This window comes from Vulpes vulpes, chromosome 1 (assembly GCF_048418805.1).
Source record: "Vulpes vulpes isolate BD-2025 chromosome 1, VulVul3, whole genome shotgun sequence".
Classification (NCBI taxonomy): Eukaryota; Metazoa; Chordata; class Mammalia; order Carnivora; family Canidae; genus Vulpes; species Vulpes vulpes.
This window is the reverse complement of record NC_132780.1, coordinates 125345756-125359044: the sequence shown is the minus strand read 5'-3', so window position 1 is coordinate 125359044 and position 13289 is coordinate 125345756. Positions and strand designations below refer to the sequence as shown.

At 47.9% G+C, this 13289-nt stretch overlaps 1 protein-coding gene across 1 annotated transcript in view; it reads left to right on the top strand.

The window, feature by feature from the left end:
• LOC112913709 (uncharacterized) overlaps window positions 1–8367 on the top strand; it is a 28441-nt gene extending 20074 nt beyond the window's left edge. The window contains exons 10-12 of the mRNA XM_072748512.1: window positions 1659–1743; window positions 4755–4953; window positions 7126–8367. The gene's annotated coding sequence lies outside the window, so the exon portion shown is untranslated. The remainder of the gene's footprint in view (window positions 1–1658; window positions 1744–4754; window positions 4954–7125) is intronic.
• The last annotated feature ends 4922 nt before the right edge of the window (window positions 8368–13289 follow it).

Genomic DNA, 13289 nt, shown 5'->3' with positions numbered 1-13289 from the left:
GCAAAACTAAAAACCATTTAAATACGGAATCTTTCTGTCCCAGAGCTGTTTACTAGCTTGTATGTGTTGTTTGCAAGTCCAGGTGCTTCGTTCTCTCCCACACCCCACCCCCACCGGATTGGGACAATATTAACCTTATATTTTTGATGATATTATATTTTATTTATTTATTATTATTTTTTTAAAAAGATTTTTATTTATTTATTCCTGAGAGACACAGAGAGAGGCAGAGACACAGAGGGAGAAGCAGGCTCCGTGCAGGGAGCCTGACGTGGGACTTGATCCTGGGTCTCCAGGATCACGCCCTGGGCTAAAGGCGGCGCTAAACCGCTGAGCCACCAGGCTGCCCTGATATTATATTTTCAATTTTACGTAATGAACTAAAGACTGGTGATCCGAGATGAAGGAAACATTACTGTTGGCCTCCCAGCCAGCCACAAAGCTAGTGATGAAAAATGCTCTCAATTTCTACCGAACTTTGCTGCAAGGCTGGATTTGTTAAGTCTTTTGTTCCTTCTGGGCTTTCAGCATCCGCACCTACAAAATGAGAGGTTCGGACCGAATGGCCTTTGTGGTCTTCTCCAGACGCGGCCTACGCCCCCACGAATCGAGGCTGGAGGCGGCCTGTGTTGGCAGTCACAAAGCAGAAAGAGGCAGGGCTCTAGAGCAGCACTGTCCAATAGAAATGTGATGTGAGCTTTCTTTGTATTTAATTTCCAGTTTTAAAAATTCTTTTTTTTTTTTTTAAAGATTTTATTTATTTACTCATGAGAGACACACAGAGAGAGAGAGTGGCAGAGACACAGGCAAAGGGAGAAGCAGGCTCCATGCAGGGAGCCCAATGTGGGACTCGATCCCGGGTCTCCAGGATCACACCCTGGGCCCAAGGCAGGTGCTCAACCACTGAGCCACCCAGGCGTCCCCAGTTTTAAAAATTCTTTTTTTTTTTTTTTTTTCAGTTTTAAAAATTCTAAGTGAACTTCTTAGAAATAAGTGACCTTGATTTCAATTTTAATTTTTTGATTTTTATTTCGCTTAACACATCACGTGTGTTTTTCGCCACGTAATCGATATAAGAAGTTATTTGTGAGACATTTTCCTTTTTTCCCTTCCGTACTGTGTGTGTGAGATCTGCCGTGGGTGCTCTATTCACAGGCCACCTCACAGCCACGTTGTCGTGCAGCAGACGTGGAGGAGGAGAATGGGTAGCCACGAGCTCTGCCCTCGCGGACTCTCTTAAGCCCCTGTTAAGTGACAAATTTCCCTCCAGCCTAGTTCCCTTCCTTATCAGCAAGGCATGGTGGGGGGCAAAGGCCACAGAAGTCAGGAAGGGACGCGCCCCTCGATGGAGATCGCAGCTCCCCCGGAGTCCAGGAAGGCCCTGCCCCACCGCAGCCTCCTCTGTGTCTATGGCCTTCTCTCATGGGGCGAGGCAGCCTCAGCTGATTGGGTTCTACAGACACAGTTGTGGGGCGGCACTGTAGGGGCTGAGCCACCCTCCCACCCAGCCTGTCACCCAAGCTGGCCCGGTGGGCTTGGGGACCAGAGCCTGACTGTCTTCTTCACCATCGTAAACCAGTGGGGGCCCACGAACCTGAGCAGTAGACTGTGGGGCTGCTTGTGGGAGGCTGTGCATACCCTTGGCTTTTCCTTTACAGAATTTCAGCTGATCCTCACTATCGTGGGCAGCATTGGCGGCGTCCTCATTCTCGGCCTGGTGATCGCATTGATCCACTTGACAAGGTAGGGGGTGGACACGTCCCGTTCTCAGGGCACAGCAGCACCAGGGGTTCTAACCACAGCCAGCCGTGCTGGGGCAAGAGAGGGGACATAGGCGAGCCTTCTCCAATACTATTGGCTTTTTTCCTTAACCTTAATTTGCTTTGGCTTCTATAAGCCATAGATGATTACTGAAGAAAACAGAGAAATGTGTAAAGGGGCACAATTAAAAAATCACTCCCAAAACTACCCACCCCGAGCCAATGAACATTCTGGCATATATCTTTCCAGATATTTTTTCTTTTAAATGATATTATAGACATAATTTTGTATCCTTTGTGTGGAGTTGTTTTTTTGTTTTTTTGGGGTTTTTTTTTGTGTGTGTGTGTGTGAGAGAGAGAGAACATGTGCAGGGGGCTGGGGCGGTTGGTGGAGAGGGGCAGAGGGAGAAAATCCCAAGAGCACAGAGCCTGACTTGGGGCTCCATCTCATGACCCTGAGATCTTGACCTGAGCTGAAACTAAGAGTCAGACCAACTAAGCCATTCAGGTGCCCTACCCTTTGTGTTAAAAAATACATATTTCTAGGGTTTCTTTCATTATTATTTACTTACTTGAGAGAGAGAGCAGAAGCGGGAGGAGGAGAAGCAGACTCCAAGCTGAGCAGGGAGCCCGACATGGGGCTGGATCCCAGGACCCCAGGATCATGACCTGAGCCGAACCCAGATGCTTAACTGACTGAGCCACCCAGACGTCCCCACCCCCTTTAAAATATATTTGTGAAGGTTTCTTTTTGCTTAACACTGTAATGTGACATAGCAATCGTTTTCTGATGTCACTGAAAAACTCTGTTAGCAGTTTTCCATCCCACTGATGTTGTCAAGGGTCACTGGACAAGGCCCTGCCGGCCCAGGAGCCCGGGGCAGTGGGCCCAGCACCAGCGTCAGCTGAGCCCCGTGGCTTGTTCTCTCCGCCAAGCCATGGTGCAGCTTAAGCACTCTTCCTAAGAACTTGAGTGGAGTCCTTCTGTTTATTTAACAAATATTTAGATAAAGTTCCCTCCATCAACAGGGACAGGGAACACTGTTACCTCTAAGCTATCCAAAACGTGCCAGGTGGGGATGCACTTTGGTCCAAACAAGCTGCTTGTTGGTAACATTTCACTCCTATTTTTTTGAAAAAAGATTTATTTATTCATGAGAGACAGAGAGAGAGAGAGAGGCAGAGACACAGGCAGAGGGGGAAGCAGGCTCCATGCAGGGAGCCCGATATGGGACTCGATCCCGGGTCTCCAGGATCAGGCCCTGGGCTGAAGGCGGCGCTAAACCGCTGACCCACCAGGGCTGCCCTTCACTCCTATCTTTATGTTTTGGCAAAATAGGTATTTTCACACTATAATGTGAGAGGATAAATAGATTTTGCTTCTTCTTTTTTCTTTTATTCCAGTTTGATATTAACTCTTACTCAAAGCCTGAATTAATAAGGATGCAAAGCTGAGAGCTAGAATGTGAGCTTCCCTTTACTAGGAAGAGGGCCAGAACATTCTGTTCTGGAGCAAGGCTGTCTCCTCCTCTCCCAGGAGGATTGCATCACTGTCTTGGGTCCCCAGCATCCTCGGGGGCTGCTCGTGGGGCCTTGTGACCCCCCCACAGCTATGCGTCTCAGCTCCTCCGTGCCGCAGAGCCCCTTTGCCCCCAGTGCAGCCTAGGTTCATGATTCTGGGGAACACACATCAAGGATTAGAATTTCCTGCGCATTTCAAAGGGAATGAAGCTTCTCCTTGCTTCCTGTCCTCAGTGAGGCAGGAATGCCCTCAAAGGGCGGGACCTCTGCTGCAGGCTGGGCTGGCCACCAGGTGTACAGGGTGGACGGGTCCTCCCTGATGACATTTCCGGCAGGTGCCACTCATTCTGGGAGTGCCCTGGGGGCATCAAAGATGCGGCCTCTCCACTCCCTACTCGAGCGAGGGGGGGGTGCGGCGTGCAGGCACTGCAGGGGCAGGTCTGTGGGTGGAAGGAAGGGTTGCAGGTGCAGTTCATCGGGGGCAGGTGCCTCCCTCACCACCAAGTGCTTCCCTTTGGCTTTGAATGCTTGCCCCTTGAGGGGCTACAGCAGAACCTGCAACATACCTTTTTCTCTTTGTAAGACCTTCCTACCTTGAACTGGTTCTATTGACCAAGGTGCTTCTGTAGACGTTGACTTTGTTTGAATCAAAAATCATTATATTGGGCGCCGGGGTGGCTCAGTCCGTTAGGCGTCTGCCTTCTGCTCAGGTCATGATCCCGGGGTCCCGGGATAGAGCCTCCTCCCAGGCTCCCTGCTCAGTGGGGAGCCTGCTTCTCCCTCTCCCTCTGCCTGCTGCTCCCCTTGCTTGTGCTCCTCATGCTCTCTGTCAAATAGATAAAAATCTTTAAAAAACAAAAATCATTGTGTCACATATCTTTTCTCCTTAACTTCTATGATTATTTCCATATGTAATTCAAAAGCACACTTAAGAAAAGTGATATTATTAGCAAAATTTGCATGAGACCAAGGGAATTGGATGGCAATGTTGGATCAGTGTTTACGTTCTAGTTTTAATGGGTACAGAGAGCTTCTAGGAGACTAGAATATATATAGTGTGTATATATGTATGTATGTATAGTATATATACACATATATAAATAATATAGGGAATCTATAATGAACGAAGTAGCGAAGTATCGTGAGTAGCAGGGCATCAGGTCTAAGAACTTATTCTTAATGGTTCAAAAATGTTAACAATTGGGGAATCTGGGTGAGGGACGTATGAAAGAAACCCTGTGTAATTTTTGGTTTGTACCAAAATGATGTATATGCAATATACAAATATATGTAAATCTGAAATTCTCTCAAAGTTTGAAAACATTTTTATTTTTTTATTTTTATTTTTATTTTTTTATTTTTTTGAAAACATTTTAACAAAAAGAATATCAAAAAAAAAAAAAAAGAATATCAACGTTTGCTTCGAGGAACTGTCTACCATCGTCTGATCCTAATTCTCCTTACCATTTATAGGTCAAAGAACAAAGACAAGTATATTGAAGAACAGAACTTGATTGAGAACGACTTTCAAAATCTAAGACTACAGCAGACGACAGGCTTCAGCAATCTAGGAGCAGATGGGAGCATCTTCCCTAAAGTCAGGGCCAATATCTCTGGTCAGCCACAGAATCCCTACGCAAACCACAGAAGCATGCCCCGTCCCGACTACTAGGTGAGTCAGTGGTCTTTGGAGTGAAATATCCTGGCAGCAGCCTTTTTGGTTTCTGTTTTCCAATCAAAAGAGAAAGATTAGAGGATGCTCCCTCCTGTTGTTTTGGTTTTGGTTTTGGTTTTTTGCTCCCTCCTATTGTTAAATGCCCACCACTTGGTCCCTAACACTGACCATCTATATGACTTTAGACACATCACTTCATTTCCCTGGCCTTCTGTTTCCTCAGCTATAAGAAGAAAACCAGTTGAGAAGCCCTTAAGGTCCCTTTACATTATGAACTTGTATGGATATGACTCTAGTCGTCGTGATGACAATTCCCAGGCTGTTTGAGGACCTAGGACCGAGGTCAGGCCTGGGAAGAAGTGCTGGAAGTAAACATGGTTCTGTCCCTTCCTTCCAGGCTGCCCACGTCAAGGCAAATCTCTCCCCACCCCACCCCACCCCACCCACCCCCCAGACCTCAAGGCATAACCAGATCAGTATCTATGGAGATAAAGCAAGTTAGGCTACAGCTATTTTATTTCCCTTGGGAAGACTTTCAAGGAGCATGGCCTATATTCATTAGATTTGTATTGGGTGATTGTGCTGGCGTTGCTTGGTGTGGGCTGAATGAATCTTTGAGAAGCAGCTTTGAGGGGGATCCCTGGGTGGCTCAGCAGTTTGGTGCCTGCCTTCAGCCCAGGGCATAATCCTGGAGACCCAGGATCGAGTCCCATGTCAGGCTCCCAGCATGGAGCCTGCTTCTCCCTCTGCCTTTGTCCCAGCCTCTCTCTCTCTCTCTCTCTCTCTCTCTCTCCCCCATGAATAAATGAATAAAATCTTAAAAAAAAAAAAAAAAAAAAAAGCAGGTTTGATGGGGAAGGGAGCCAAGGGGACCGAGCTAAAAGGAAGGAAGGTGACGAGGGGCACAAGGGGCCCGAGAGGAGAGAGGGAAAAGAAGAGCAGGGAGGCCATCAATGACTTCTTAAAAGAAGGAAGAATGGGGAGGAAGGGAAAGGGGCAGGGGTACGGGAAAGCCTACCCAGAGGAGTCAAAAAATAAAGAGGATGAAGGAGGAGCAGGATGCAGGACGGTGGCAGCAGGGGCTGAGGATGGGGACACAGGCTCAGCGTTCTCTGTGCGCATTTCACCCCTGCAGGCTGCCCAGGCCCGCACAGCGCCCACCGAGGATCGTAACGCTCTATGGATATTCCGGGGAAGTCAGGCTTCTTTTTGTTTTGAAAATCTCATGGTCTTATTTTCGCACATTACGTTTTCTTTCGAGGGCTGGGCTCGCACAAGAAGCGCCACGCTGGGCAGCCCGGGGTGTGATCCTGGAGACCCGGGATCGAGTCCCACGTCAGGCTCCCTGCGTGGAGCCTGCTTCTCCCTCTGCCTGTGTCTGTGTCTCTGCCTCTCTCTCTCTCTCTCTCTCTCATGAATAAATAAATAAAATCTTAAAAAAAAAAAAGCGCCACTTTGGTTCAGACACACGGTCTGGTCAGCAACAGCCAAGCATGGGCGTCCTAGGGGCGTGCCTGCTGGCCCCACCCAGGCTGACTCCTTAAAATCCCCCTTCCTCCTTATGGGGGGAGCCTTTACTTCCAGCATAATCTTTTTTTTTTTTTTTTAGATTTTATTTATTTATTCATGAGAGACATAGAGAGGCAGAGACCCAGGCAGAGGGAGAAGCAGGCTCCCTGCAGGGAGCCTGACGTGGGACTCGATCCCGGGACTCCAGGATCACGCCCTGGCCCAAAGGCAGGCGCCAAACCGCTGCGCCACCCAGGGATCCCCATCCAGCATAATCTCTAGAGAGAAACCCTTAGGGGTAGAGTGAACACGGGATTTAGAGCCAGACCCAGGTTTGAAGTCTTGCCCTTTCTGTTGCTCGTGTTAGCTGTGTGATCTTTGACGACTTCCTTGACCTCTCTGGGTTCGATTTCTCATCTGTGAAATGGACAAAACAAAGCCTACCTCGTAGGATGAAAACCAAATAAGCTAATAATGGGTAGAGAACCTAGAGCAGTGACTGTTCTAATCTGAAAAACAGTGTTCAAATAGTTCAAATAATGTTATTTGAAGTAATGTCTGTAATCCTTTAATTTTTCTCCTGTATTTCTGTTGCACTGCTTTTAAGAGGTGTTTTTTTTTTCCTGCCCCCCCCCCCCTTTTCTCTCTTTTTTCATCTAGAATGGTAAAAATTGGGGCCTATCCATGGCTCTCAACCCAATGTATGAACTTTCATTTTGAGTGTTTAAAAGACTAATGGAGAAGTGAGCAGCCGGGAAGATCTGGCCTTTGGTATTCATCTGCCACCCAGCACCCAGCCTCTCTGGATGGAAGTTGTGACTACTTGCAATGCATGCAGCTTGTTTGCTAAGTACCTACGGAATTAAATGCACATAGATGCTATAAGCACTTGTAAGACAGTTGATTTTGTCCAATCAGTACAATGGTTAGGCATTTGGTGGGGGTTTTTTTTTTTTTTTTTTTTGGTCCTGGCAGGGCAACAATAACCACTCCCAGTCTAGAGGAAAGCCCCCCAAGATTGTGGATGCCTGGGAGAATGTTGCTTTGAGCTGCTAGCCTACAGATCCACGACCTCATCCTGAGACTCTTCCGCATCAGCTGTGTAGGCCCCAGGGCATGGGAAGAAATACATACCATCTTGTAAGGTTCTCAGGTTAATTCTTGAACAAGTTAAAATAAGATGCTCCTTCTGTCCAGGGTAGGCATTTCATCACGCTTGCCCTGGGTGCCTCACACCAAGGAGACAGAAAAAAAAGACACGTCCCTCAGCTTTTTGGGGAGAAGTGACCGGGAACGCAGGATCTTTTTGATGTACCTTCGAAGGCCCAGACTAGAACTGTCCACCATGAAGTACATTCTAGAGTTTTTGAAATGCGAGTAGGTTGGTGGAGGCAGGGAGAAAAAACACAGTAAAACCAAGAGTGAGAGGAATAGAGGCCGAAGGAAGGTAGGCAGGAGGAGGAGCGCAGGAGAACACACGCTGCATCCACCCTCGTCCCTGGATCCCCTCCTCCAGGAGCCAACAGACCTTTCCTCCAATTCATGTTCTGCCCACAAGCTGGAGCCTAAGGAAGTGTGAAGCCGAAACGCCAGGAGCCAGAGCTGGAAGGCACTTTGAAGCTGCAGATCCTGTTTGGTGGATGGTGAAAGAGGGAGCCTGGGTCCTGGGTCCAGATGCCCAGACTTGTGATGCAGATTCCAGCGACCTCATGGAGGACTCCGCTCTCCCTGTGGCACCGGCACACGCAGCCACCTCCCGCACGCGACTTCTGTTGTGTTAATAGGGCCCTTGTTTGTGTCTCATGTCTGGTCCCCTTGCAAGTTATTTTTATTTGTTGTTATTATTATTTGTTCTTGACTATTAACTAACTATAAGAGGTAACAAATAAAGTGTCTTTGGTAGGTGGTGTCCCTCCTTGTGTTTGGGGCCTTGGGTGATGCACATAGCAGGGAGTCTCTTTCTTTCTTTTTATTTAAGAAATTTTTTTTTTAATTTGAAAGATTTATCCTTTTTTTTTTTTTTTTAAGAGGCAGGGAGAGGCAGAGGGGGAGAGAAAGAATCTCAAGCAGACTCCCCCCCTCGGCACAGCCCTGACGTAGGGCTCGGAACCCGATATAGGGCTCACTCTCAGGGCCCTGAAACCATGACCTGAGCCAAAATCAAGAGTCAGACACTCAACCTGTTGAGTCACCCAGACACCCTTAGTCAGTCTCTCTCTCTTTCTTTCTTTCTTTCTTTCTTTCTTTCTTTCTTTCTTTCTCTTCTTTCTTTCTTTTTCTTCTTTCTTTCTTTCTTTCTTTCTTTCTTTCTTTCTTTCTTTCTTTCTTCTTTCTTTTTCTTTCTTTTCTTTCTTTCTTTCTTTCTTTCTTTCTTTCTTTCTTTCTTTCTTTCTTTCTTTCTTTCGATTGTATATATTTATTCATGGGAGACACAGAGAGGGGCAGAGACAGGCAGAGGGAGAAGCAGGCTCCTTGTGGGGAACCTGATGTGAGACTTCATCCCAGGACCCTGGGATCATGACCTGAGCGAAAAGCAGATGCTCGACTACTGAGCCACCCAGATGCCCCGCCCAGTCTCACTTTCAATAGTAAACATAACATGGCAAACCAGATTGAGTGATATCTGCAGACCTCATTAGGGGCTGTTAGGTCATCCAGGGTAATTTTTAAATCATGTAATAGATATTTTTGGCTGCTTCCCCAAGCATTTTGGGTGGGACCAATCTGACCCCCAGCTCCCAGGATGGATCTTGCTTGGACCAACCCAATCGGTGGAACCCAACCCCCCTGCCAGTGATTGATTCAGTGACCACATGGCATAAATGAATGCAATTAGGATAAAGCCTAGATTGCATTTATTTATTCATTTTTAAAAGATTTTATTTATTTCCTTGAAAGAGAAAGAGAGCATGAGCAGGGTGAGGGGCACAGGGAGAAGCAGACTCCCCACCGAGCAGGGATCCTGAGGTGGGACTCCATCCCGGGACTCCAGGATCATGACCAGAGCTGAAGGCAGATGCTCAACTGCCGAGCCACCCAGGCACCCCTAAAGCCTAAATTTCAGTAGGATGCTTGGAGAAAGAGAAATTCTTTGTTCACTTAGCAAAGTGGGCTTAGGGATGTGAGGCCTCAGACTGCTTGGGTTTTCCTGAGCTGACAGGTAGAGGAGGGCAGAGCTAAGAGAACCATGGAAAAATGGAGCAGGAGCTCCAATCAGACCATGCCTGAAGCATTGGACTTTAATGTTGGTCCACTGTGAGTAGTTATTTTTATTTTTAGAGCTGAAAGCATCCTCACTGACACCATTCGTGTTTACTCTTGCCTTCTCAAGGCCTAGGGGTAAATGGGATAAAAGAAACGCCCTTTTGAGCTACTAATACCTGTGAAGAAAAAAAAAAAAAAATACCAGGCAGCCTGGGTGGCTCAGCGGTCTAGCGCCTGCCTTCGACCCAGGGCCTGACCCTGGAGACCAGGGATCGAGTCCCACGTCGGGCTCCCTGCATGGAGCCTGCTTCTCCCTCTGCCTGTGTCTCTGCTTCATTCTCTGTGTCTCTCATGAATAAATAAATAAAATCTTTAAAAAAGAAAAAAAAAAACACCTGTAAAGACACTAACCATTAATCAGCAAACAGCAGCAGAATTAATGTAGATGTAACTTAAAATTGGTTAACCTTGTCATGTGTCCTCACAGACTCTCTCTTACCTGCATGTTACCTCCTTTACGCTTGAAGACGATTCTGGATTCATTTTAGAAGTAGGCTGTTTGAACCTCTTCTAGAGAGTCCCACCATCTTTGTGGCCTGCTGCACCACAGCATGCCGGTTTCCACCACTTCTCGAATGTCCTGGGCCATATAAACTCTAGGCTTCATGAACCAGAGGATCATCCATTTTTAGAGACTTTCATTGCTACTGTTTAAATAAGAAGAATGCCGTAAATATGCATATTTGTAATGTTTTTGGAAATGGCTTTCACATTCAAACTTCCGATTCTTGCATAGTATGACCCACAATTCATTTGTTTCTGCTCACTGGGAACTTTGCAGTTTTCCAGACTGATTGTCCTGCAACCTTGGAGGGTGGTCGGAATGAACTTCCCGCGACGGGGATCTGATCACCACGCTCCCTTTTATGACTTTCAGGGGTTCTCCACTGAGAGGATAAAGCTCACAGAACTAAAGCAGACTCCTGTGGCTCATCACCCCTGGTCACTGGGCTGCTGTCACCAACCAGTCCAGCTCTGACTGCTTCGCCCCTCGCACCGCTCCACCCCCCGGCAGGAACACTGGTCACACCTGCTGCTCCGCAAACACACCTCCTCTTCGTACCTCCATTTGTCCACTCATGCTGTTTCCTGCACTGGGAATGCCCTTTTCCTAAAATCTTTTTTTTTTTTTTAAAGGGAGGGGGTGCCTGGGTGACTTGATTAAGCATCTTCCTTTGGCTCAGGTCATGATCCTGGGGTCCTGAGATGCAGCCCCACATTGGGGGGGGGGGTTGCAAGGCAGGAAGTCTGTTTCTCCCTCTCCCTCTGCCCCTAGCCCTCCCTGCTCCCGCTCTCCCTCTCCCTCTCTCTCAAATAGATAAGTAAATAAAATATATTTCTTAAAAAGGCCCTGTTCCTTCAACCATCTAATAATCACCTCCATCTGTCTTGATCAACTAAACTATCATCCCCTCTGACCAGCTTCCCCCAGTGCTCTCCTTCCCCCCACAGCACTCCTCAGCAGGGACATGCCTCCTTCACATCCCACGGGCGTCCCGGGCATCCCGAGGCCACTTCCCCCAGGAAAGCAGGTGCACGGTGAGTCTGTGTTTTCTTCTCCCCAGCACAAGGCCCGGCGTGGAATATTAAATGATTGCAGAACAGCAATTAAAACGGACTCTCCCAGCTTGGTCTGGAAGGGTCTGGTCATCACGTGGTAAGGGCTTCCCGGGCCCATCGAACCTTGTCAGTGTCTACACTTCAAATATGTGCAGTTTATGGTGTGTCAGTTATAGCTCAACAAAGCCATATTTTTAGGTGAGGGGCGGTCCCTCGCACAGGGGCCCCTCCAACCTGGACAGAGGCATCCTCCGATCACAGCCCTAAGGCAGGAGGGGAACGTGTCTGTGTTATTCCGCTGGTCTCTCCCTAGACTGAAGGTTCTGAGGTCAGCCCTGGGGGCAAGGCCCTGCCAACAGCAGGGCTCAGCTGTCCATCGGAGTCACCTGACAGGGTTTAAAACTCTGGTGCCCGGGCCCCATCACAGAGCCCTCCTTGGCCGAGGGCAGCCTGAGCATCAGGATTGCTTAAGTCGGGCAGCCCCGGGGGGGCTCAGCAGTTTAGGCCGCCTGCAGCCCAGGGCGTGATCCTGGAGACCCGGGATCAAGTCCCACGTCGGGCTCCCTGCATGGAGCCTGCTTCTCCCTCTGCCTGTGTCTCTGCTTCTCTCTCTCTCTCTCTGTCTCTGATGAATAAAAAAATAAAATTAAAAAAGGATTGCTTAAGCCCCCCAGGTGACTGGAATGTGCAGCAGATTTTGAGAATCGCTGGTTCAGATCTGTGAGTGGTTAGACTTCTCACAGCCAAGACCCAGATCACATCATTTCTCATTCCTTCCCCCGAGAGTCTAGAAACCAGGAGTCCGTGGTGCACAAGAAGCTTCAGGGGACTCTGGGCCTCCTTTGGAGAAAGAGGACAGGCCTCCATTTGCCATTACCAGCAAGAACAGTTTGAGACTTAAATCCCTGGGGCAGTTTTGCCCCTGAATCAAGTCCCCCTACCAACCTAGTTCCTAGCGGCTGGGCAAATCCCATGGCCAGTAGGTGGCATTGTACGCTTTGACTTGCAGAAAACCCACCCACTGGTGGGGGCAGCTCTTTCAAAAGGATTGCCACCATCCTTAATTTTGAATGCATTACTTCTAAATAATTTCCCCTCGAATTTTTCTTGGTCTCTTCAATCCTCCTCACTCTTGTGCCAGGGAGACATGAATGTTAGCTCCCTCTTGTAATATCTGCACCATTTTTACTGGGTCATTAGAGATCATACATGGTTCCCTTCCTTGGCTCTAAAATACCTGAGTATTGAAGTAGTGTTAACATCACATTATGGTGCATACTATTTGATACAACTGTTCAGATAGTCAATGTTCTCTTTCTTTTTCTTTCTTTTGAGGGGGAGGAGTGAAGGGAGAGGGAGGGGGTCTTGAGCAGGCTCCATGCCCAGTGCAGAGCCTGATGCAGGGCTCTATCTCACAATCCTGAGATCATGACCTGAGCTGAAATCAAGAGTCCGACAACTGACTGAGCCACCCAGGTGCCCCATCGATGTTTTATTACATGGTGATTTTCCAAAATAGAAAAAGGAATCCATTTTCATTGAAAAATTCTTCAGTGAAGATAAAAAACAAAATGCCACGGGGGGTGCGGTGTCTCTGGTCTCTTTCATCAGCTTTCATAAGGTGAGCACGTCTGCCTGGATTTTGTTTTTTTTAAAGATTTTTATTTAGGGCAGCCTTGGTGGCACAGTGGTTTAGCGCTGCCTGCAGCCTGGGGTGTGATCCTGGAGACCAGGGATCGAGTCCCACGTCGGGCTCCCTGCATGGAGCCTGCTTCTCCCTCTGCCTGTGACTCTGCCTCTGTCTCTCTCTCTCTCTCTGAATAAATAAATAAAATCTTTTTAAAAAAATATTTTTATTTATTTATTCATGAGACACAGAGAGAGGCAGAGACATAGAGGTAGAAGCAGGCTCCATGCGGGGAGCCCGATGCGACTTGATCTGGGACTCCAGGATCATGCCCTGAGCCAAGGGCAGATGCTCCATCGCTGAGGCACCCAGG